Genomic DNA, 27,048 nt, shown 5'->3' on the forward strand with positions numbered 1-27,048 from the left:
GGCACGGCAGATGTTTTGGGACACGTGCTTGTGTAGTGTGGGGATGGCACACATGGGAAAATAGTGTCGTCTGGGGACCGAGTACCGAGGGACGGCCACCAAAATAAGGTTGTCCAAGGATTCCGTTTCCACCAACCTAAAAGGCAGCATTTCCAACGCAAGCAGTCGTGAAATGTGCAAATTTAGGACTGTGGCCTGTGGGGCGCTGGCTGCGAATTTGCGCTTTCGTTCAAAGGTCTGGGATATGGACAATTGAACACTGCGGTGGGACGTGGACGTGGATGCTGATGCTGTTTCTTGAGAAACTGCCATAACAAGTGAAGACTGGGAGGAGGGGGCATCTTTGCATGCAGCATGGACAGGGGATTGCCTTGCACACACTGGTCGTGGACCATGGTTGTCGCCCCACAAAGTAGGGTGTGTAGCATCGGCGTCTCTGCCCCCTGCTAGGCAGAGACGCCATCCCTCTCACCTTCCTGTTCCGGGCGCGGCGTCCTCCAGCGCTCCTTCCCTCGCTGCTGCCGGCGCCCGCTCCTTCCCGGGCACTAAGCTTAGGGCGCGCGCGCACGCGCTGCCCCTCTCTTAAAGGGAACGCGCGTGCCGTTCTAAGGAGTCCCCGGCCAATAGCCGGAGGGCCTCCCATATATAAGGCGCCTCCTCCAAAATGGAGGTGCCCGAGCAAAGTTGTTGCAAGCATACTCACCTCTTTTTGGGGTTATTAGCAGAGTCTTTAAAAAAATTTCAGACTCTAGAAGACCTACAGGTTATACTGGCAACGTCCCTCGTGTTGGTGTTACGGGGAACTGTTGCCCGCCTTCTGTGTGCGGCCACCACACTGCTTCTTCCCGCCTGTTGGGGTACTCTGCCTCCCTCCCCCTGTGTGCTGCTGGCCTCGCTCTGCGTGTCCTCCTGCCACGTTGGGTCAGTTACTAGATCATCCACCACCTCCTCCTCTTCCACTTGCGCACCAGGATCCTCCTCCTCACTTCGTGGCAATTGTGTCTTGTCATCGTCCACCTCTTGTGACAAATTGCCAGCGTCGACTTCCTGTGGCCATGGCTGTTCAAATATTTGGGCATCGCTACATGGGTTCTCCTCTTCCACCACTTCAATCGGAGCAGGCAAGGGGCACAGTTATGGAAATGGAAATGGACAAGTGAACAGCTCTTCAGAGTGTCCAAGTATGGGATCAGTTGCTGTCTGACAGCACTCGGCATGGTGGGAGGAAGGAGCATCAGGGTGGGGAGGAGTATGCGGCCGAGACTCACGGCTACTAAAACTTGACCATGTGGAAGACAGACCAGAGGTAGTGGTGCCCAGGTAACTGGACATATTATCTACTATCCAATTATTAACCTGTTCACACTGATCAGTTCGCAATACTGTTGTTGTAGTGTGCTTCCCTAGTTGTGGCACATTTTCACCTTGGCCACGGCCCCGTCCTCTATACGCACCATCACCAGAGCATCCAGTTCCACGTCCCTTGCCACGCGCCTTGCCCATTGTAAATGAAGTAAAATAGATTACATTCGCACAATCAAGGGAAAAAGGGTAATAAAAAGGCGATTAGAACCATGGAAGAGGAAAACCACAGTTCTATTTCTCTGGCCTACACCAGAATCTTTTAAACAGATATACAGTACAGACCACAAGTTTGGACACACCTTCTCATTTAAAGATTTTTCTGTATTTTCATGACTTTGAAAATTGTACATTCACACTGAAGGCATCAAAGCTATGAATTAACACATGTGGAATTATATACTTAACAAAAAAGTGTGAAACAGCTGAAAATATGTCTTATATTCTAGGTTCTTCAAAGTAGCCACCTTTTGCTTTGATGACTGCTTTGCACACTCTTGGCATTCTCTTGATGAGCTTCAAGAGGTAGTCCCTGGAAATGGTTTTCACTTCACAGGTGTACCCTGTCAGGTTTAATAAGTGGAATTTCTTGCCTTATAAATGGGCTTGGGACCATCAGTTGTGTTGTGCAGAAGTCTGGTGGATACACAGCTGATAGTACTACTGAATAGACTGTTAGAATTTGTATTATGGCAAGAAAAAAGCAGCTAAGTAAAGAAAAACGAGTGGCCATCATTACTTTAAGAAATGAAGGTCAGTCCGTGAGAAAAATTGGGAAAACTTTGAAAGTGTCCCCAAGTGCAGTTGAAAAACCATCAAGCGCTAAAAAGAAACTGGCTCACATGAGGACCGCCCCAGGAAAGGAAGACCAAGAGTCACATCTGCTTCTGAGGGTAAGTTTATCCGAGTCACCAGCCTCAGAAATCACAGGTTAACAGCATCTCAGATTAGAGACTAGGTCAATGCCACACAGAGTTCTAGCAGCAGACACATCTCTTCAACAAATGTTAAGGCAGCAGGCCTTCATGGTAAAATAGCTGCTAGGAAACCACTGCTAAGGACAGGCAACAAGCAGAAGAGACTTGTTTGGGCTAAAGAACACAAGGAATGGACATTAGACCAGTGGAAATCTGTGCTTTGGTCTGATGAGTCCAAATTTGAGATCTTTGGTTCCATCCACCGTGTCTTTGTGCAATGCAGAAAAGGTGAATGGATGGACTCTACATGCCTGGTTCCCACAGTGATGCATGGAGGAGGAGGTGTGATGGTGTGGAGGTGCTTTGCTGGTGACGCTATTGGGAATTTATTCAAAATTGAAGGCATACTGAACCAGCATGGCTACCACAGCATCTTGCAGCGGCATGCTATTCCATCCGGTTTGCGTTTAGTTGGACCATCATTTATTTTTCAACAGGACAATGACCCCAAACACACCACCAGGCTGTGTAAGGGCTATTTGACCAAGAAGGAGAGTGATGGGGTGTTATGCCAGATGACCTGGCCTCCACAGTCACCAGACCTGAACCCAATTAAGATGGTTTGGGGTGAGCTGGACCACAGAGTGAAGGAAAAAGGGCCAACAAGTGCTAAGGATCTCTGGGAACTCCTTCAAGATTGTTGGAAGACCATTTCCAGTGACTACCTCTTGAAGCTCACCAAGAGAATTCCAAGAGTGTGCAAAGCAGTCATCAAAGCAAAAGGTGGCTACTTTGAAGAACCTAGAATATAAAACATATTTTCGGTTGTTTCACACTTTTTTGTTAAGTATATAATTCCACATGTGTTAATTCATAGTTTTGATGCCTTCAGTGTGACTGTACAATTTTAAAGTCATTAAAAAAATACAGAAAAATCTTTAAATGAGAAGGTGTGTCCAAACTTTTGGTCTGTACTGTATTTGTGTTTGAACAGTCAGGGAGACACTATTACTGTTTTTTTTTAGGTAAAAAATGCCAAATGCTGGATAATACAGAGATTTGAACAGTGGAACTGCAAAACCAAACTTCTAGTTATCTGGCCTACACCAGAATATTTTAAACATATATATTTGTGTCTGAACAGTCAGGGAGACACTATTACTGTTTTTTTTATGTAAAAAAGGCCAAAGGCTGGATAATACTGAGATTTGACCCGTGGAACTGCAAAATCAAATCTCTAGTTATCTGGCCTACACCAGAATATTTTAAACAGATATATTTGTGTCTGAACAGTCAGGGAGACACTATTACTGTTTTTTTTATGTAAAAAAGGCCAAAAACTGCATAATACAGAGATTTGAACGGTGGAACTGCAAAACAAAACTTCTAGTTATCCCGCCTACACCAGAATATTTTAAACAGATATATTGGTGTCTGAACAGTCACAAACACACTCAATTTTTTTTTGGAGGGGGGAATACCAAAAGGTTAATAAGACGCATATTTGTATAGTCTGACTGAGGGAAAAAATAAATACAAGATTTAGATGAAAAAAAAAATATTTTTCCTGGCCCCTGAGACCGGGGAATAAGTCTAGCAATTTGACCAGCAAGAGCACACAGGACTGTAATGCACTGTTTGCTGGTATAACCACTGCGTCTCCTATACAGCCTGCCTGCCTGATATCTCGGATGGATATTAGTCCTGAGAAGGACTGTTTGTTTGATTTGGCAGCCTTTAGAGACCCTATACCAACTATTTTGCACTATATATCTCTCCCTAACTCAGCAGCACTCTCCCTACACTGTCTGATCCCGGGCGACTGTGTCCAAGATGGCGGCTCCCGGTTTTAAATACTCGAGGTGACGCTGTGCGGCCAGCCAATCACTGGAATGCCCACAAACAACATGGCTGCGGCATTACAGTGACTGGCTGTCAATCCCTGCATGTTCATTGGCTCTGTAAAGAGCGGCAAACGTGCAGGGCGGAGACCTGAGCTCCCGCCCGAGTAACCGGGAAATACTCGGTGCTCGCCGAACATCCCGAGTAGCGAGATGCTCAGGGGAGTACTGAGCAGTGTCGAGCATGCTCACTCAACACTATTAGCTATGTATTATTGTACTGTATATCTCTGCATAATCCCTGTTTGCTTTTTGAAGGTATTTCTTGCTTATTTTAAATAACAAATTTTAATTAATATTTCAATGAAAATTGTATATTTCAAACACTGAAAGCATGTCTCTTCATAACCATTTTTCTCAGGTAGTGTGTGTATACCATATAAAATATACCCATTAACTGTATAATTATCAAACCCCTTTTGCAGTAAAATTTCACATGTGGACATGTAACATTTTATTATAGTAGTCTTTGAAAATAAAAGACATTTCTTCAAGATGATAATCTCAGGTTTTATCTTTCAAATGTTCAAAGGCACATTTTCCATCATCTCTGACTTTGACAAGAAATACGGCCAATAACATGATGCTAAGAGATAAAACATTGTTTTTTTTTAACTTTTCCAAATTAAATTGGTATAGATGTTTTTCCAGAAACTAATTTATCTCTTATTGCCATAGCACAATGTCTAATGAACAATATCGGTTTCAATTGTCTCGCTCGCTTCAAGGCTACACAATGTCAAATAAAACAAATACTGTTGAAATATACTAAATGATAAAAGTCCATTGTTTTAGAGATGAGCGAATTTCCTGAGATCTAATTCAGATTAATTTTGCCCTATTCGATCCAAAAAGTTCTATTTGCTTCTAATAAATTCGGTGCAATTTGAAAGGTCCCTGATCGCTGTTGATTGTTGTTGATGTTTATTTAGCTGAAGTTCTCTACAGATCCAAAGCGTAATAAAAAGAGGTGAGGGAAAAGGTTAAAAAATTCTAAAATATATTCACCTTGCCCCTTACCTCTTTTGCTTCTTCAGTTCCCCAACCAGTCCACTGCTTGCTCTACTTCTGGTCTTTCAGTTCTATAAGTCCTTTGCGCATGATGCACACTATGCCCCAAGCACTTCATTGACTTGCATTGATAATGCACAAGCTCTAGGTAAATAATTATTATTATTATTATATATTATTGTAGCGCCATTTATTCCATGGTGCTTTATGAAGCCCTTTGTTTGGCTTTGATCCCAGGACACAACAGTGCTAACTATTGAGCCACCAATTCGCCAGCTTTGCTTAATTCGCCCCCGAAAATGTGATTTGTGGCAAAAAAATGTGTGCGTACCTCAGTACTCTAAATGAATGGGAGAGGGAGGGAAAGAGAGAATTTCGAATATGATATGTACTGTATATTACAATTACCCGATGGAGATGGAAACTGACTCTGCCTTACAAACTGCCAGTCCTGTGCCCGACAATTATCGTTGATCTCTGACTGACCACCAATGTACAAGGTATGATAATCTGCTAGATGTTAAGCTACAGGGCATTATGGGGAAGCCAACTTGGCCATAAAAACATGACATTAGCCTGCTTATTGATAGTTCAGCAGTGTGGGAAATGGCACCGGGAATTTTCTTTTTGGAAATCGCAAATTGTATCAGTTCAAATTCACATCAAACTGCGAATTGTAGAAAACTCTACTCAAACTCAATCCTCCACCAATCAATCCACTTATCTCTACAGACCTTTAAAGTGCATTGACACACCTCCAGTGCACTTTCAACCTAATTTGCATATGGCTTTCATGCTATATTTCTCATGACAGGCACATCAGATCACTACAAAAAAAAATAATTTTTATAGGAAATTCAGAATTCTTTAAAAGGAACCTGTCAGCAAACCATTTTTAGATATGGAAGTAGCGATATATTACTTTCATATCTAAAAATGTGCTGCTGACAGGTTCTTGTTAATGAATTCTCTGAATTACTGTGCAAGAAAATATGGAAACAGAAAAGTTCATGGAAGACATTGCAAAAATATTTTTGAACCAGACACTATTTAAAAAAAAAAGTGGAAATAATAATGAAGAATAGATACAGGCTAATCAAAATATCTATACCACATTGGGTATTAAGCATTTACTTATTATTTCTTAAAGAAGACTGTCCTTTAGTCAAAAGTGGCTAATATCTGCTCTTATTTTATTGCTGCTTGTTCTCTCAGTATTCCATTTTTTCTTTTATAAATCCGCCTAATGTTTTCAAAGATATGAGCCTTTTTATTTAATAAGCCACCCAATATACCAATTTCATTGTCTAAGGGTCATTTGCAGTGTTGCCATGAGACACACTCTGAGAGAATCCTATGAGCAATGTTTCCTGTAGAACTGATAAAATAATATATTATTAGCACAATCTGCTACAGTGGGTGCTTTTTACGTTATTATTATAGGGTGTAGCAATTAAAGTGAACACCTATGTGTTATGGGGTGAATACTACCCAGAAGAAATCATGTCTAGATTTGACCACATTATGTTAATAAAAAGCTTTGAGTGAATAAAAGTACTGCCAGCTTTCATGACTCCTTTATGTGATTGCTCCATAAAAAGTTTCTCATTCCATTAATCACACTTCTTAAGTATTCATTTATTTTATTGCTTTGGCTATACCCGGCTTCCTGACTTTCCTCGCTGAGAATCTCTGTTTAAAATCACGTCCTTTCTTTTCACTGTTCTTTTTTTGTGCACATAAGTCATTATCGACTGCTTACTTACAGAATACAAAATTCTTTTTTAAATAAAGAAATCCAGAAAGAGTTGGCCTTCACTAGTTAAATTAGGTAATGGAGTGCAGCAGCTCATGCTTTCCGATTTTTCTTCCTCCATATATCAGCATTTAATTAGCATTTCAAATTCCATTAAATATAAGTAACTGTCATAGTAGGCGGGAAGATTCATTATTATCTCTATGACATTGAACAGCAAGGAAACTGGAGCAGACACCTATTATCACTGGGGTAGTCTGAGTAATTACTAGGAGCACTGTTTCTTTAGAAGTTAGTGAACTGACTGCGATTCCTAACAGCGCCATAGCTCATACAAAATTAAATCTGACTCATTGTTCTGTGTCATATACAACAGTAAGACTTCTCATGCTCCATAACCTCTGGCAAGAAGGGTGAACTTTTCAAATTAAAAAATAGGGGCACATTAAACATTGTAGTTCGATATAACAAAGTCTGTTACATATTTTAATTTTAACATTAGTATCTCAACAGCCAGCGCTTCTTGAAATGTTTTATTCTTCCTTGAATTGGTGTTGGAAATAAATCTACTCAGTCAAAATACTGTATCTTAACTAGAGATGAGCGGTGTTCGACTCGAACTGTTCGCCAATCTCAAATTCGAGCTGTTTTGGGCGGTGTTCGAGCCGTTCGGCGAACAAGAACGATTTGAAAAAAATTCGGCTGTTCGAGGTTATGTTCGATAACTGTTCGTGCACCAAAATCATAACGGGATTTTTTCTCAGTAATGCTGAAAATTAATGTTAATACGCAGTTTGAGTGTACAGCGGGGTGGGGGGAGGGGCAGGGGATGGATCTCTGCAGGAATAATGAAGATCTTCATTTTTTTTTCTCTTTCCCGCATTTACAGTGGGGAGGTGCAGTCTGTCAGATAATCAGCAGCGCACATACGGAGCGAACTGCTTTTTTTCACACAAGCAAGGGCATGTGTCATTGGCAGTGTATGTCACATGTCTTGCCCTATAAGACCCAGCCATTTTCCCCGTCGCAACCATTTTCTCACTGCTGCAGCTACGTGTTAGATGGCACCGCTGTTGCTGTGTGCACTATACTTTGTTAATTTCAAGCCAATTTTCGCACAAATCTACAGATAGCTTGGGAGTAGGGAATAGTTGTGATTGCAGTCCTTTTAAGGACTAAGTTACATCATTTCCTACGACTTTTATCAGGCAGGTCTGTGCTCTTAAATAGATAGGTTGGGAGTAAAGACTAATTGTAATTGCAGTCCTTTTCAGGACTAGGTTACATCAGTTCCTATCACATTTTGCCAGGCAGGTCTGTGCCAGTGCTGTGCAAGTTTTTTTCACAGCATTTGGCTAAATCTAGCAAAGCAAATCCTTTTTGGCCTATTGCAGAGTGTGTTAGTCAGTGGAGTAGACTGTCTGTGTTGCAAGCTACACCACCTGTGTATAGAATACAAATTTTTTTACTGCACCTAGTGAAGTAAAACCTTTTGGGCATAGCATCATTCTATTAGTCCATCTATACTGACCTCCATCAGGTTGCAAATTAAAAACAATTTTTATCCGCATCTAGCTCTGAAAAAATATTTCGGCTTCTAGCAGTGTGTGGGTCTTGTTCTATTAGTCCATCTATACTGACCTCCATCAGGTTGCAAATTGAATATAATTTTTTTCTGCATCTAGCTCTGAAAAAATATTTCAGCTTCTAGCAGTGTGTGGGACTTGTTCTATTAGTCCATCTATACTGACCTCCATCAGGTTGCAAGTTAAAAATAATTTTTATCTGCATCTAGCTCTGAAAAAATATTTAGGCTTCTAGCAGTGTGTGGGACTTGGTCTATTAGTCCATCTATACTAACCTCCACCTGGTTGCAAATTAAAAATAATTTTTATCTGCTTCTAGCTCTGAAAAAATATTTCGACTTGTAGCAGTGTGTGGTACTCATTGTATTAGGCCATCTATACCAAGCTCCACCAGCTTTGAAATTAATACTAATTTTTAGCTGCATCTAGCCCTGAAAATAATTTTTCCTCCCAATAGTGGTAGCAATAGAAATATGGGGCACGCGCCTGGCTAACAAAAATATACGCTTCATAACAAAAAACACCAGCCTAGCGCATTGCATTAATAAGATTGCATCATCGTCTCTCCCAGTGCTAGGCCTACTACGCCGGCTAGCATTCCTGTGCCTAAAACACAATGTATGGGTCCGCGCTAGCCACTATGCTGAGGGTTCTAAAGCTGCTGCTAACAATTTATAACAATTCAATTGGCAGATTTTCACAGAGCTCTTCCCCAACGCCCACCCATCGGGCTACAGTTGCCCACCCTCCCTATGGGATCTAGTGGCGAATAGTTGATGCCATTAATCAGAGCGTCAGTTGCCCCATCGACGTGGCAAGCATACAGTAAGGCATGGGAAGAGTGGACACGACTAGTAGCAGGCAGACGGGTTGACCAATGTGAACAAGCCAGATCACAAGTCACCATTGAATTTCTCCACCAGCTAATGATGAGGGGCATATCAGGGTCGTCAGCGCAGCGGTGTCTGACCGGTGTAGCATTTCACTTCCAACTACTGAATTGGGGAGATGTGACAAAGATTCATCATCAGACAATCCATAAAAGGGTGGAAAAGGGGTCAGCCAAGTCAGGAGTGTAGACGTCCCGTCCCGTGTCACTAAAACTGATTTCTCACATCATATCCCTAACACCATTAACATGACACTCACAATTTGAAGCAACACTACTGTCTACTGCATTTGTGATCGCCTTCTTCGGGGCGCTATGCATAAGCGAATTAGTCCCTCAATCCAAAATTACCACCAGAGGAGGCTTATTACACCAGGACATATTCATAGCCAATAAAGCAATACGTCTACGCATACGCCAATTGAAAATGGTTCCAGCGGACAGGGGCACTTGGGTACTTCTACAACCCACAAACGGTACACTGAGTCGAGTAACAATAGTAAAAACATATCTAACCATCAGATCACAAAGCAATTTCATTTAACTATGTAATTTCTTCCTATCACACATTGATGGACTGCCATTATCAAGACACCAGTTCCTAGCTATATTTAATAAATGCATAACATCGGCAGGGAACCACCCCAAAGATTACGGGACACACTCATTCCGCATAGGCGCGGCCACGGAAGCAGCAAGAGCAGGACTGTCAGAAACGGAAGTTCAGAGGATAGGGAGATGGCGATCCACGTGTTGAGTGAGATACATAAGACCGGACTTGTTATCCTAACGTGGTTTGTTTCTTTTACAGGTGACGCTAAGCCAACAGTGTGGGTGAAAGGTCACTCGTATATATATTGGGCAGAAAAAAGGGCGAAAGTCCGCCCAGGCTGGAGGAAATTAGAGTTTCATAACACATATTTCAACTGGAGAGGTATTAGAGGCCTGCTATGGCCACAGGTACTAATGGAGGTAATCAAGGTAGGGAGAGAGGCAAGAGGTCTGGTCATCTTAGTTATACAGACCGGGGGAAACAACCTAGGTCATCACAAGAGCGCATAACTAATGGCAATAATGAAACTAGACACTGAGCGGTTCAGTGAATTTTTCACAAAACTAGCTATAGTATGGTCAGAGATTGTGCCGATAGCAGTATGGGAAGGTGTGCGAGACATCACGGCCATCGAACGGACAAGGCAGGTAATAAATATTCGGATGGCAACATTTAGAAGAGACAGAGGCGGTGTAGTGATACGACACCGACAAATGGAAGGAGATAAAGCAGGCCTCATACGGCCCGACGGTGTTCACTTAATGGATATTGGACTGGACATATTCCTGTCAGGACTCCAGGATGGAGTGGAACAAGCATTAAGAGTGATGGGTGGGGGTCAGAGTCCTGCATACGAGTAAGCAGGATTCTCCGTGGCCTGGAAATAGAAAGGAAATGTTGGAGAGTTACACTTGTTGGCCAACTTGCCGGAGTGGAGACCCAGGGCATGCTGCAACAAGCTGAATTATTTTAGAAATAAAATGCCTTTCTAATGAAATGAGTATAAAGAGTTAATAAAGCTGTGACCGATCCTCACCAATCCAGTTCTAAGAGTTACATTATTGTATTGTCAAGGAAAGGGGGGCAGTAGGGGGGCTGAGCGTCTGGGTTTGGTTGGGGGTCCCCACAGTCTGCCTAGGCTAGATGCATTTAAAAATTCTTATTAGATACACAGGCGGTGCAGCTTGCTTCGCAGCTGGGCTACTACGCCCAAAGTATTGCCTATGCTAGATGCAGTTAAAAATTCTACGCTGACTAGCAGACACTGAAGCTTTGGAGCAGGCCTCTGAGTAAACTGCTCTTCAGACTCAACCATCTGTGTTACTCCAAGCCATAGTGTATGTAGTTTCTTACAGTTACAAGGGGAGGGGAGCGACCTAACCCACCTCGAATTGACGATGCCAACATCACGTAAGACACAGAAAGGGGACTCCAAAAAGAGTCTCCATTTTTTCCCAAAATTGTGGCACAGACACCACTTAACCCTAGAACGCATACTTGGGGCCTCGCAGTCCCGCCCTGTTAATTGTTTTCTATTTTCTGCAAGATTACTTTAGTTAGAATTTTGAAACTCCAGGTATTCTTCATGTATATAATTGTTTGTCATTTGAGTTTGAGTTATTCCATGTTATTTGCACACGGGCCTAAAAGGCCCCAGGTATGTGAAAGTGTAGATTTTTATGGTCATGCGTTCTAGGGTTAAGTGGCATCAATTGCCCCACAGTTGTTTAAAACGGTTGGTGAGGTGATTTTACCAAATCCTCAAGCTTTTAGTCTTCCCAGGATGACACAGGGGTAGAAAAGTCCTTGCGAATCCATGATTTGTTCATCTTTATGAACGTGAGTCTGTCTACATTCTCAGTGGACAGCTGCGTGCGCTTATCTGTCAGCACACCACCAGCAGCGCTGAACACACGTTCAGAGAGAACGCTGGCTGCAGGTCATGACAAGATCTAAAAGGTGTGAGTGGCGAGCTCCGGCCATTTTTCCAGATTGGAATCCCAAAATGAGCAAGGGTCCAGTGACACAGTCATGGCTTCGATGTTCACTTGGAGATACTTCTGTACCATCCTCTCTAGGCGTTGACTATGTGTCAGACTTCTTGTCTCCTGTGGCCTTGGAAAGGATGGTCTAAAAAAGTGGTGAAATGATTAGAGATGAGCGGTGTTCGACTTGAACTGTTCGCCAATCTCAAATTCGAGCTGTTTTGGGTGGTGTTCGAGCAGTTCAGCGAACACGAACGATTTGAAAAAAATTCGGCTGTTCGAGGTTATGTTCGATAACTGTTCGTGCACCAAAATCATAACTGGATTTTTTCTCAGTAATGCTGAAAATTAATGTTAATACGCAGTTTTAGTGTACAGCGGGGTGGGGGGAGGGGCAGGGGATGGATCTCTGCAGGAATAATGAAGATCTCCATTTTTGTTTTATCTTTCCCGCATTTACAGTGGGGAGGTGCAATCTGTCAGCCTATCAGCAGCGCACACACGGAGCGAAGTGCTTTTTTTCACACAAGCAAGGGCATGTGCCATTGGCAGTGTATGTCACATGTCCTTGCCCTATAAGACCCAGCCATTTTCCCCGTCACCACCAATTTTTCACTGCTGCAGCTGCGTGTTAGACGGCACCGCTGTTGCTGTGAGCGCTATACCTTGTTAATTTCAAGCCAATTTTCGCACAAATCTACAGATAGCTTGGGAGTAGGGAATAGTTGTGATTGCAGTCTTTTTAAGGACTAGGTTACAGCATTTCCTACTTTTATCAGGCAGGTCTGTGCTCTTAAATAGATAGGTTGGGAGTAAAGACTAATTGTAATTGCAGTTCTTTTCAGGACTAAGTTAGATCAGTTCTTATCAGATTGTGCCAGTGCTGTGCAAGTTTTTTTCACAGCATTTGGCTAAATCTAGCAAAGCTAATCATTTTTGGCCTATTGCAGAGTGTGTTAGTCAGTGGAGCAGCCTATCTGTGTTGCAAGCTACACCACCTGTGTATAGAATATCAATTATTTTACTGCACCTAGTGAAGTAAAACCTTTTGGGCATAGCATCATTCTATTAGTCCATCTATACTGACCTCCGTAAGGTTGCAAATTGAATATAATTTTTTTCTGCATCTACCTCTGAAAAAAATATTTGGGCTTCTAGCTGTGTGTGGGACTTGTTCTATTAGTCCATCTATACTGACCTCCATCACGTTGCAAATTGAATATAATATTTTTTTGCATCTAGCTCTGAAAAAATAGTTGGCCTTCTAGCAGTGTGTGGGACTTGTTCTATTAGTCCATCTATACTGACCTCTATCGGGTTGCAAATTGAATATAATATTTTTCTGCATCTAGCTCTGAAAAAATATTTGGGCTTCTAGCAGTGTGTGGGACTTGTTCTATTAGTCCATCTATACTGACCTCCATCAGGTTGCACATTGAATATAATTTTCTTCTGCATCTAGCTCTGAAAAAATATTTGGCCTTCTAGCAGTGTGTGGGACTTGTTCTATTAGTCCATCTATACTGACCTCCATCAGGTTGCAAATTGAATATAATTTTTTTCTGCATCTAGCTCTGAAAAAATATTTGGCCTTCTACCAGTGTGTGGGACTTGTTCTATTAGTCCATCTATACTGACCTCCATCAGGTTGCAAATTGAATATAATTTTTTTCTGCATCTAGCTCTGAAAAAATATTTGGGCTTCTAGCTGTGTGTGGGACTTGGTCTATTAGTCCATCTATACTGACCTCCATCAGGTTGCAAATTGAATATAATATTTTTCTGCATCTAGCTCTGAAAAAATATTTGGCCTTCTAGCAGTGTGTGGGACTTGTTCTATTAGTCCATCTATACTGACCTCCATCAGGTTGCAAATTGAATATAATATTTTTCTGCATCTACCTCTGAAAAAATAGTTGGCCTTCTAGCAGTGTGTGGGACTTGTTCTATTAGTCCATCTATACTGACCTCCATCAGGTTGCAAATTGAATATAATATTTTTCTGCATCTAGCTCTGAAAAAATATTTGGCCTTCTAGCAGTGTGTGGGACTTGTTCTATTAGTCCATCTATACTGACCTCCATCACGTTGCAAATTGAATAGAATTTTTTTCTGCATCTAGCTCTGAAAAAATATTCGGGCTTCTAGCTGTGTGTGGGACTTTTTCTATTAGTCCAGCTATACTGACCTCCATCAGGTTGCAAACTGAATATAATTTTTTTCTGCATCTAACCCAGACAATAGTTTTGGCCTAATACCACAGTTTGGCCACTCAGCTCTGCTCGGTTCCCATCCATTGTTTTTTTGTGCAAACAACTCTAGAGTTGTGAATTAGTTAACCACCAAAATGAGTGGAAAAGGCCTGCTGCTGGTGGAAAGGGGAATAGGCGTGTTGGGAAGGGGAAAAAAAGTTGTGTCCGTGGAGTAGGTGTTAAAGCAACAGTAAGATCTGCAGAAGAAAGACCATCTTCCAGCAAAACTAAAATGTCTACTTCTTTTAGCGGACAATGTGATAAGATCCCTTTCTTGTGGCCACGCCAATCGCTACAAATTCCAGATGAGGCACAAAAACAGCAGGTGCTTCATCGGATATCAAGTGCTCCTTCAAGTGGGCTCTCCTCCACATCAACTTCAACATCACAAATACTCCAGTCCTCAGAGGTGTCACCCCAATTGCACTTGCTTCCTCACAGCTCACAAATCTCCAGCTGCCCGTCTGAGTATGAGGTAGAACAGATGGTTGAGTCTGCAGAGCTGTTTACTCATACTATAGCCTGGGAATCAGAGGTCGGCTCCAGTGCTTCTGTGAATCTAGACAAGGAAATGATCTGCACTGATGCCCAGAATCTTTATGAGTCGGATCCAGGACCAGACGCAGAAGGTTCTGACAATAATGTAGACCCTCATTCCCAAACTGTAACTCCTGTTGGTGGAGACAATGAGGAAGACGATGATGAGACTCAAATACCTGATTGGAGCGACAACTTTAGTTTTTTGTCAGTGCCGGAACAGGTTGGCTCTGAGGACGACGAGTGTGATAACACACAGAGTGATGATGATGAGGTTGGAGATCCCACTTACTGTCAACCCACAGTCAGCCAAGAGATGAGGTCAGCAGAGGAGGTGGAGGAAGATGCTAGTGACGACGAGGTCAGGTTGCGCCTTCCTGGACAGAGACGTAGTACTGGAAGCACGTCAACAACTGCATCCTCAAACACAACTCTGCCTCTGACCACAAGTCGTGGTGGCTCTTCAGGTCGCATGGGTGCTAAGCCTTGCATAGCCTGTGCATTTTTTCAGATCGATAAAGATGACCCAACTCGTGTTATCTGTAACATTTGTCAACAAAAGCTAAGTAGAGGCCAAAAAATACATAGTTTGAGTACTTCATGCATGAACCGGCACATGGACATGAAGCATAAGTTGCAGTGGGGAGCTCACTGTGCAACAATGAGACCTAGCCGGCCGGGCCAACCACCGTCTGCCCCATCTTGTGCACAGTGTACATGTGCTTTTCCACAAAACACCAGTGGTTCACGTAGTGAATATTACAGTTCTAACTTGCCAACTGTGGTCTGTATGGAGTTGTTCAATAAAGGGCCCAAAATTAAGATAACATAGACGGGAGAGGTCTCTATGAATAGGAATTCCTAAGAATATGATACCCTGTGAGGGCCAGGAAAAGGGAAAGTTTGACTGGATGGAATCCTGTATGGATTTGGGGAGGGAGACATCGAGGGCCTCAGACTTCGCTGAATTGATTTTAAAATTTGACCATGTAACAAAGCGATCTATTTCAGCCATAACAGCAGGGATGGATATATGTGATTGAGTGATATATACTAGGACATCATCAGCAAATAGAGAGCACTTGTACTCGGTGCCTCCCACCTCAATCCACCTAATATTGGGGTTATGGCGAACTGATGAGAGCAGGTGCTACGTCACTAGGATATATAAGAGAGGGGACAGAGGACATCCCTGCCTTGTCCCATTGGTGATTATGAAAGGTGATGAAAATGTTCTGACGCGCCCCCTGGGCCTTGGGACATCCGGAGCCGGACCCTTTTTGGTGGATGCTGGTGGTTGTAGTCTCCATGGCGGCGACCCGGTTCCGTGGCTCAGGGCGGTCAAACCAGTGGCGGAACTATTTATGTGGTTTTGATGTTTAAATGTCCGACTACGCCACCCGTGGATTGCGGTCAGAGTGAACCGCCGCTGCAGGGCAGACCGCTGAAGCTGGTGTTGTGGGTGCAGCAGAGCGTAGCATAACTCCCCACGGGAGGAGTATAGCCTCAGGGCAGTGTATGCGGAGGATGGGGGTGATGGTGCAGGGCACCAGCAGTAACGTCAGTGATGCAGTCCAGGGCCTTTACTCACAGTTCTTATTATCCAGACCACTTCTGCAGGTAACGGCTGCCCACGTCGTACTGTGCTCACCAGGTGAGTGGCTCAGACAACTCCCAGATAACTTTGGAGCGCTTCACAGGACCCCCTTTGTGTGTCCTTTGTTTGGCCTTTCATACCAACCCTTCTGTCCGGCTGCCTCGGGCCTCCTCTTGGTAAACTTGGCGCCAGTTTCCCTGACCCTATGTGCTGCCCTCCTAGTGGGTGTAGGGAGGGGCTGTGCCACATAAAATGTCACAGCGTCCGGTTTCTAGCTGAGGGTCATTTCCCGCCTCCACTAGTTTCGGGGACCGGTCTCCCCCTTTGGCCTGACCCCTCCACGCAGGTGGATTCGGGCGTGCGGTGGCGACTCGCCCGTCCACACCCCTGGGATCCCTTCGTTCCTCGTTCCTGGAGCCTTCTCCACTCCTCTTCCTTCCTTCTCCCTCTTCCAGGCCTGGGCCTCTGTTACTAGGCCCACCTCTGGAGCAGAGCTCATGCAGAGCCCCTGCTCCCTGTCACTTCTGCTCAGACTTCTCTGCACTGAACTAAGATGGTGCCCACCTTTTATACTCCCTTCTCAATGCACCCAGGAACTGCTTCCGCCCTGCTCCTGCACTACAGGATTCCCCTTCCTCAGTGTTCCCTCCCCCCACTCCAGCCAGGGACAGGGACTGTCGTGCCCATCTCAGGGGCATATTGGTCGCCCTGTCCCACGGCAATGTGGTGTAATGCATGCAGGTGTCGGGGTCCTGATCCACACTCCATCCTTACCTGAGAGTGAGATATCACACCTCTGGGTGAGGTGCAATACCTCTGCAGCAACCGAGCCCTCAGGGTGCTACAGCTCCATTTATCTTCAGCCTAGTTGACGCATTGCGATACAGGGCCGTGATTTTGGCTATAAAAGGGTCCCCTAGACCCCTACCCCAAGCTTTTTAAGAGAATAATATATGGCGTGCCAGGAGACTCTATGGAATGCTTTCTCAGCATCCAACGAGAGTATCTAATTACAAATTTTTAACTGCATCTAGCCAAGGAAATACTTTGTGCCTAGTAGCAGTGTCTGCTAGTCAGCGGATTATCCCGGCTGTTAAGCAAGCTACACCACCTGTAGTTTGGACACTTAATTTTTTCAAAGGAAATGCTTCGGGACCACGGGAAACTCAGTGAAGAGCATCAGGAGGCACCCCAAGGCATAGGGGCTGGGACTGGCGGTAGGACGCCTTGCGGTGGACAGCCGAGCTCGATCCTTATAAAAGCTTTTTAACTGCAGCAGCTTTAGTGGACGCTACTGGAGCTGGAATTGCGCGGCTGCTGGCATGAGACTTGCCCTTCAATTGATCCTTGTAAAAGGATTTAAAGTGTATTCATTCAAATTAGAGAGACAATTTAAATTAAAAAGCTAAGAGCTGCCTCCACCACAGGGGGGCTCACTCGACCCACCAGCGGACAGGCACCAGCATTGGGAGAGGGGGGCTGGCCGTCAGGGTCCATGAACACAAGGGTGTTCGACGAACCGAACCAAACTCGAACACTACGGAGGTGGCTCAACACTAGAAATGATTCCACAAAATTGCTGTTACCAGCAGTTACTGTGTTACTGTTACGGTTTGAGTGATGAAGACTCGACAGTCCCACGGTTGGCAAATTAGAACTGTGAGATTCACTACGGGCACCACTGGTGTTTTGTGGAAAAGCACATGTAAGATTCTGCAACAGCGTCTGCAGATACTCCTGCATGCGTAAATCCCTTTTTATGGCAGGAATTATTTCGACAAATTTACTTTTGTACCGGGGATCTAAGAGTGTGGCAACCCAGTAGTCGGGATTACTTCGAATTCTGACAATCCAAGGGTCATGTTGCAGGTAGTGCAGCAAGAAGGCACTCATGTGTCTTGCGCATCCAGGAGGACCAAGTCCTTGTTGTGTTGGTAGCGAGGTAAGAATCATGCTTCCTTCCTCTGCCCTCTCCCCCCAACCTCGCACAACAGAAATGTGATCAAGGTCTCCCTCATCTGATGAGTCTTCCATGCCCATCGTCAGTTCGTCCTCCACTTTTTCCTCGACTCCTGCACCTTCCTTAACAGTTTGGCTGCTACCATGCACCCTGGTTAATCCCTCTCCCCCACCCTCCCATGCCTGCCGCCTTGGTGCTGCCGACCGTCTGGACCTTGGAGATGTTATCCCTTCTGCATACGACTCCTCCTCTACTTCCTCCACCTCCTCTTGTCCCACCACCTGACTCTGAATTCTGTTTAATGTGTGCTCCAGCATGTAAATTACCGGAATAGTCATGTTGATAATGGCATCGTCGTCAGCACTAAACATCTTCGTCGCCATTTCAAAACTGTGCAGAAGGGTGTGTGGTGCCCCTGAGGGTTCAGTCGCCACAGAGTTACTGCATCTCACCCAGAGGCGTGGTATCTCACCCTCAGGTAAGGAAGGCGTATGGCTCGGGACCCTAACACCTGCATCCAACACATACCCGCAGTGGGGGTAGGGCGAGATTGCTCCTAAGGGAGAGCACAGTCCCAGGTCCCTAGCTGGCGGGAGGGTCCTATGTAGTGGGTGCTTAGGGGAGCAGCTTACGGGAGCACATGACAGGGAGAGTATAAATAGGAAGCCATCTTAGAAAGAGCAAGCCAGTCAGAGGAGGAAAAGTGACAGGAGCAGAGGCTCTGCATGAGCTCTGCTCCGGCGGCGGGCCTAGCCTGGGAGGCCCAGGACTGAAGGAGAGAAGAGAGGAGTGGGAGCAGGAAGGCTCCAGGAACCGAAGGGACCCTAGGGCTACGGGCCATGCAGAAGGCCACCCATACTCCCGCTGCTACCAGGAGGTAGAGGGGTCAGGCCAGATAAGGGGAACCAGTCCCTCAACTAGCGGAGAAACAGCAGGGCTCAACTAGAAACCGGAGGCTGCAGCATTTCATGTACTGCAGGCCAAAGTCCACACCAGTCTCACTAAGAAGGTAGCCACATAGGACCCAGGGGATGGAACACACGTCGCCCGCCAAGGCCCGAGGATACCGGATAGAAGTGTCACTAGGTGTGAGGTGCAGGGAGAAGGCCAGAGAAAGGACACACAGAAGGGGGTCCTGCTAAGCACTCTGGAGCTATTTGGTGGTGGACTGAGCCCCTCACTGAGTACGCAAAGCACGACTGGGGAGATTGCTCTGGTACCTGTAATCTGGACTGCAACAACTGTGAGTAAAGATCTTGGGACTGCATCACACGGACTCTGTGTTCATTACTGACTCCCTGCACTACAACCACCATCATCCACCCACACTGCCCTGAAGCTACACTCTTCCTGTGGGGAGTAATAATACCAGTGCTGCAAAACCACCAGCTTCAGAGGACTGTTCCGCAGCGGCGGCCCCTTTGACCACACTCCACAGGTGGCATAGTCGGACATTATAAAACCCATATATACAAATTACCCTTGGATTGACCGCCCTGGGTCACGGACCGGGTCACCGCCACAGTGAAAACAACTCCCAGCGTCTACCGGCCCGGCTCCGGGTACCCCACGGCCCAGGGGGCGCATCAACTTCATAGGTCCCTGATCTGAGACCACTCCTGCAGCGTGATTTGCCCCACCTCTGGATCTCGTTTGCCCAGGCTATACGTCAGAACGTATTGCACCAGGGCTTGTCACTGCTGCCACAGTCATAGAATCATAGAATCATAGAATCATAGAATGGTAGAGTTGGAAGGGACCTCCTGGGTCATCTGGTCCAACCCCCTGCTCAAAGCAGGATTCACTAAATCATCTCAGACATGTCTGTCCAGCCTCTGTTTGAAGACGTCCATTGAAGGGGAACTCACCACCTCTCGTGGCAGCCTGTTCCACTCATTAATCACCCTAACTGTCAAAAAGTTTTTTCTAATATCTAATCTGTGTCTCCTCCCATTTAGTTTCATCCCATTGCTTCTAGTCTTTCCTTGTGCAAATGAGAATAAAGATGATCCTTCTACAATGTGACAGCCCTTGACATATTTGTAGACAGCTATTAAGTCTCCTCTCAGTCTTCTTTTTTGCAAGCTAAACATTCCCAAATCCTGCAACCGTTCCTCATAGGACATGGTTTGCAGACCAGTCACCATTCTGGTCGCTCTTCTCTGAACTTGCTCCAGTTTGTCTATGTCTTTTTTAAAATGTGGTGCCCAAAACTGTACACAGTATTCCAGATGAGGTCTGACCAAAGAGGAGTAAAGACCGATAATGACTTCACGTGATCTAGACTGTATGCTTCTGTTAATACATCCCAGAATTGTATTTGCCTTTTTTGCTGCTACATCACACTGTTGACTCATGTTCAGTCTATGATCTATTAGTATACCTAAGTCTTTTTCACATGTACTGTTGCTTAGCTCTATTCCTCCCATTCTGTATATGCTTTTTTCATTTTTATTGCCCAGATGTAGTACTTTGCATTTTTCCCTGTTAAAAACCATTCTGTTGGTTGCTGCCCACTGCTCCAGTTTATTTAGGTCTTTTTGAATCCTCTCTCTCTCTTCTCTAGTATTAGCTATCCCTCCTAGTTTTGTGTCATCAGCAAATTTAATCAGTTTACCCTCAATTCCTTCCTCTAAATCATTGATAAAGATGTTGAACAATACAGGTCCCAGGGCGGAGCCCTGTGGTACCCCACTTGAGACATTCATCCAGCTGGATGTGAAGCCATTTGCAACCACCCTTTGAGTCCGATCACTAAGCCAGTTATGAATCCACCTAACAGTTGCCTGGTGTTATGTTCTGCTACCAGAGCTAAGGAAAGAGAGGAGATCTGTCCCTACGATAGAACTCAGCTGAATCCCTATGATGTAACAGGGAACCTGATCCTGCGATCAGACCTGCTAAAGTCCTAAGCTAGTCTGTACGGAGACCTATAGATGTGGGGAAGGAATCCCTACAAGTACTAAGGACTGGGAGGAAAATGGGACACCTCCTAACAGAAATAGTAGCAGACGGACGAACAAACAAAATATATAGAACATAGAGGTCCGTAGACCAAGCAAACTAACAGAGTTAGATACAGAGCACAGGCTAGCTAGAAAGTAGTTATACAATGAAGTCCAGCAAAGCCAGAAGGGCGGAGCAGGATTAAATAGGCCAACAAGGTCATGTGACCAGCAAAGGAAAAAACCTAAGAGCAAGGTTCTAACAGTACCCCCCCTTCTAAGAGGATCCTCCGGATCCCCTAGGACCAGGCTTATCAGGAAATCTCCTGTGAAACGCTCTGATAAGTCTGGACGCGGAAACATCATCCGACCTCACCCAAGAGTTATCCTCGGGACCGAAACCTTTCCAGGCCACAAGATACTGCAAACTACCTCTATGCCGTCTAGAGTTAAGGATGCGAGAAATTTCATATTCCCCGTCCTCCACCACCGGAGGAACAGAGGCAGAGGCGTCACCATCCGACACAACAGCTTTTTTTAACAGAGAGACATGAAATACCGGATTAATTCTCCAGGAGGTAGGAACCTCCAACCTAACAGCAGATTGGTTGACAACCTGAAGCACCTGAAAGGGCCCTACAAACTTGGGACCCAATTTCTTAGAAGGAATCCTCAACCGCAGATTCCTAGAGGACAACCAAACCATGTCACCAACAGCGAACAAAACCTCCTGTCGTTTCCTATCAAAGTAGTCTTTAGATTTTCTGTTGGCCTCCTGAAGATTACCATGCACATCCGTCCAAACTCTCTCCAAATCACCGGAAAAATTCTCCTCCTCAGGCACGGCAGATCCCAACTTGGAGAACGACCCAAACGACGGATGTCTCCCAGAACAACAAAAAAAAGGCGAACAACCAGCAGAAGAAGATGTATGATTGTTCAGAGCAAATTCAGCAAGTGGCAGAAACTCAGACCACCCCTCTTGATTGTCTGCCACAAAACAACGCAAGAACTGCTCAACATCCTGGTTTTTCCTTTCTGTCTGGCCATTAGATTCAGGATGATATCCGGACGAGAACGACAAATGAACTCCCAACCTGTCACAAAAGGCACGCCAAAAACGAGCCACGAACTGAGGACCCCTATCAGAAACAATGTCAGTAGGAACGCCATGAAGTCTGACAATTTCCTTGACAAAGGCCTTAGCGAGAGTTTTAGCGCAGGGCAGTTTGACGAAGGGAACCAAGTGACACATCTTGCTAAAACGGTCCACGACCACCCAGATGACAGTAAAACCCTCAGAGGGGGGAAGGTCAGTTATAAAGTCCATAGCCAAATGTGTCCAAGGAGCACTGGGAACCTCCAAAGGACAAAGCAACCCCGCAGCAGGAGTATGTGAGGACTTAGATCTACACATATAGAACATTGACGCACCCACTTAATGACTTCCTTCTGCCATCCAGGCCACCAAAAACTGCGACCCACCAGTCTCATGGTCTCAGAGATTCCGGGATGACCTGCCAACCGAGATTCGTGACACTCAACAAACTAATCTCTCCTAAAGGTCCCAGGCACAAACAACCTCCCATGAGGAGTGTTAGATGGGGCATTCTCCTGTGCTTTAAGAATCTCATCTTCCAAAACGGAGTCCAAAGCAGCTATCACAACACCTTCTTGTAAAATGTTCTCCTCTTTCTCAGCACCGACTATGGGAGAAAAACTGCGAGACAAGGCATCCGCCTTAACATTCTTAGTACCAGGGATGTAAGTAACGGAGAAATTAAACCGCGAGAAAAACAGTGCCCACCTAGCCTGACGGGCATTTAGGCGCTTGGCAGCATCAAGATATATCAGATTTTTATGATCCGTAAGAACCTGAACGGGAAAATCCGCACCTTCCAAGAAGTGTCGCCAGTGTTCAAATGCGAGTTTAATAGCCAATAATTCCCGATTACCAATATCGTAATTCAGTTCAGTCTCCGAAAATTTTTTTGAAAAAAAGGCACAGGGATGTAATCCATCCCCGTTATCCTGAGACAATACTGCGCCAACCCCCACAGAGGAAGCATCAACCTCAACCAAAAACGGCTTAGTCACATCAGGCTGCATAAGGATGGGAGCAGAGGTGAACCTCTCCTTGAGATACACAAAAGCTTCAATGGCCTCAGAAGACCACTGAACCGCATCAGCACCTTTCCTGGTGAGATCGGTCAGAGGTTTGACAATACTAGAAAAATTTTTTATGAATTTTCTGTAATAATTGGCGAAACCTAAAAACCTCTGTATCGATTTCAAACCAATAGGCCTAGGCCATTCCTGTACAGCTTGAACTTTAACCGGGTCCATCTCAAAACCTTCGCTGGAGATAATGTAACCCAAAAAACTAATTCTCTGTACAGCGAACTCACATTTCTCCAGCTTAGCAAAAAGCGAATTGTCCATTAATAACTGTAATACCTCACGTACGCTCCGCCAATGAGACTCCAGATCCGGCGAATAAATCAAAATGTCATCCAAATACACAACCACATTTTTGCCGATCAAAGGTCTAAGGATGTCATTAATAAGATTCTGAAAAAATGCAGGAGCATTAGTAAGACCAAAAGGCATAACCAGATTCTCAAAATGACCCACAGGAGTGTTAAAAGCAGTCTTCCATTCGTCACCCTCCTTCATGCGCAACAGATTGTATGCCCCCTTAAGGTCAATTTTAGAGAACCACTTGGCCCCCATTAACTGGTTAAACAGATCAGGAATCAATGGCAGTGGGTAAGGATTGCGTACAGTAATTTTGTTAATCTCACGAAAATCCAGACAAGGACGTAAACCGCCGTCCTTTTTTTTTACAAAAAAAAATCCAACCGCCACAGGAGACTTAGAGGGCCTAATGTGACCGGCGGCCAAACTTGTCTGTATGTATTCCTCCAAAGCCTTCCTCTCAGGAATAGTAAGGTTAAATAAACGACTTTTAGGAAGAGTCGCTCCAGGGACAAATTCAATAGAACAATCATAGTCTCTATGGGGAGGCAAAACCTGCGATTCCTTCTCAGAAAAAACTCTCCAAAAATCCTGAATAGGAACAGGCAATTCTCCCCTATCCAAAGCTGCAATACGCCCGTTACAACACTTGTAATAACATTTATGGCTCCAGGATTTAATTTCACTGGTAGACCAATCCAGTACAGTATTGTGAAATTTTAACCAGGGCAATCCCAATATTACTGGAGAAGGCAAGTTATTCAAAACTACCAAATCCAATTTCTCATGGTGAACACCATTAATAGTGAGAGGAAATTCACAGACCTTGAGAGTAATATTCTTCAAAGGGGAACCATCCACAGAAACCACAGCAATGGGGGATGATAAAGGTTCGGGTTTTAAATTGAGTCTTTCCAAGAATCCCCCATCAATTACATTCTGAGTAGACCCACAATCAACAAACACCCGAAATTCCATTAATTTTTCCTGAGCAATCGTGGAAGCAGCTAAAAATACACCCTTGGAATTTAAACAGGCAATACGGGCATGACTGACCATTTTTTTTTCTTTCTTCATACGAAGTTCACAGCCTTTAATCAAATGACCAGATTTTCCGCAATAGAAACACAAGCCTTCAGAAAATCTACGGTCTTTTTCTTGAGAGCGAGGTGCCACCGATCCAATCTCCATCGGTTCACCACTGTTAGTACACACATTCTCATAACCAGAAACTGACATAGCAGAGGATTTGCTCTCATTAACCCTTGCATGCAGTCTCCTATCCACCCGTATAGCTAATTGCATAGCCTGTTGCAAATCTTCAGGTGTAGGATAAGCAATTAGCAGGTCTTTAACTCTTTCATTGAGCCCAGCAAGAAATAGACTTTTCAGAGCAGAATCTTTCCACCCTGTTTGAGTAGACCAATGACGGAAATGAGTACAATATTTTTCCACATTACCTGATCCCTGATTCAAACGTCTCAACTCAGTCTCAGCTGATGCGACACGGTCAGGATCATCATATAATAGTCCCAAAGCAGAAAAAAAACTATCCACTGATCTAAAGCATGTATCACTAGGTTGCAAAGAAAAGGCCCACTCCTGAGGCTCTTTGCGCAAAAGTGACATTATGAACCCTATGCGCTGGGATTCATCCCCAGAGGACTTGGGTCTCAAACGAAAATACAATAAGCAAGCATTTTTAAATGAAAAAAATTCTCGGTGTTCACCAAAAAATAAATCCGGCAAACATACCTTAGGCTCCAAGAAATGTGCTCCAGGACAGTTACTCACGTGCTGACGGAGCTCGGCCACCTCCAGAGAGAGTCCCTGCAGGCGATGAGCCAAATCCTGAACCGACACCATGATGGAACAGAAAAATCTTTCCTTAGAGAATTTGCAGGCTGGACTTACTGTTATGTTCTGCTACCAGAGCTAAGGAAAGAGAGGAGATCTGTCCCTACGATAGAACTCAGCTGAATCCCTACGATGTAACAGGGAACCTGATCCTGCGATCAGACCTGCTAAAGTCCTAAGCTAGTCTGTACGGAGACCTATAGATGTGGGGAAGGAATCCCTACAAGTACTAAGGACTGGGAGGAAAATGGGACACCTCCTAACAGAAATAGTAGCAGACGGACGAACAAACAAAATATATAGAACATAGAGGTCCGTAGACCAAGCAAACTAACAGAGTTAGATACAGAGCACAGGCTAGCTAGAAAGTAGTTATACAATGAAGTCCAGCAAAGCCAGAAGGGCGGAGCAGGATTAAATAGGCCAACAAGGTCATGTGACCAGCAAAGGAAAAAACCTAAGAGCAAGGTTCTAACACCTGGTCCATTGCATACTTGGTCATTTTTTCAATAAGGATGGTGTGAGATACTTTGTCAAATGCTTTGCTGAAGTCAAGATATACTATATCTACAGCATTTCCCTGATCCACCCAGTCAGTGATTCTGTCATAGAAGGAAATTAAGTTAGTCTGACATGACTTGTTAGTTACAAACCCATGCTGACTCTGGTTAATCACTTCATTCTTATCCATGTACTTGCATACATGTTGTTTAATAATTTGTTCAAAGATCTTTCCTGGTATAGAAGTCAGACTCACCGGCTTATAGTTCCCTGGGTCCACCTTCTTCCCCTTTTTGAAGATAGGAACAACATTTGCTCTTCTCCAGTCTTCTGGGACTTCTCCTGTTCTCCAAGAATTTTCAAAGATTATGGAGTAGAGATGAGCGTTGTTCTACTCGAACTGTTCGCCAATCTCAAATTCGAGCTGTTTTGGGCGGTGTTCGAGCCGGTCGGCGAACACGAACAATTTGAGAAAAATTCGGCTGTTCGAGGATATGTTCGATAACTGTTCGTGCACCAAAATCATAACTGGATTTTTTCTCAGTAATGATGAAAATTAATGTTAATACGCAGTTTGAGTGTACAGCGGGGCGGGGGGAGGGGCAGGGGATGGATCTCTGCAGGAACAATGAAGATCTCCATTTTCTTTTCTCTTTCCCGCATTTGCAGTGGGGAGGTGCAATCTGTCAGCCTATCAGCAGCGCACACACGGAGTGAAGTGCTTTTTTTCACACAAGCAAGGGCATGTGTGATTGGCAGTGTATGTCACATGTCCTTGCCCTATAAGACCAAGCCATTTTCCCCGTCGCCACCATTTTCTCACTGCTGCAGCTGCGTGTTAGACGATACCGCTGTTGCTGTGTGCGCTATACCTTGTTAATTTCAAGCCAATTTTCGCACAAATATACAGATAGCTTGGGAGTAGGGAATAGTTGTGATTGCAGTCCTTTTAAGGACTAGG

Source organism: Phyllobates terribilis, unplaced genomic scaffold (assembly GCF_046119375.1).
Source record: "Phyllobates terribilis strain yellow unplaced genomic scaffold, ASM4611937v1 Scaffold_1__5_contigs__length_1240528914, whole genome shotgun sequence".
NCBI lineage: Eukaryota > Metazoa > Chordata > Amphibia > Anura > Dendrobatidae > Phyllobates > Phyllobates terribilis.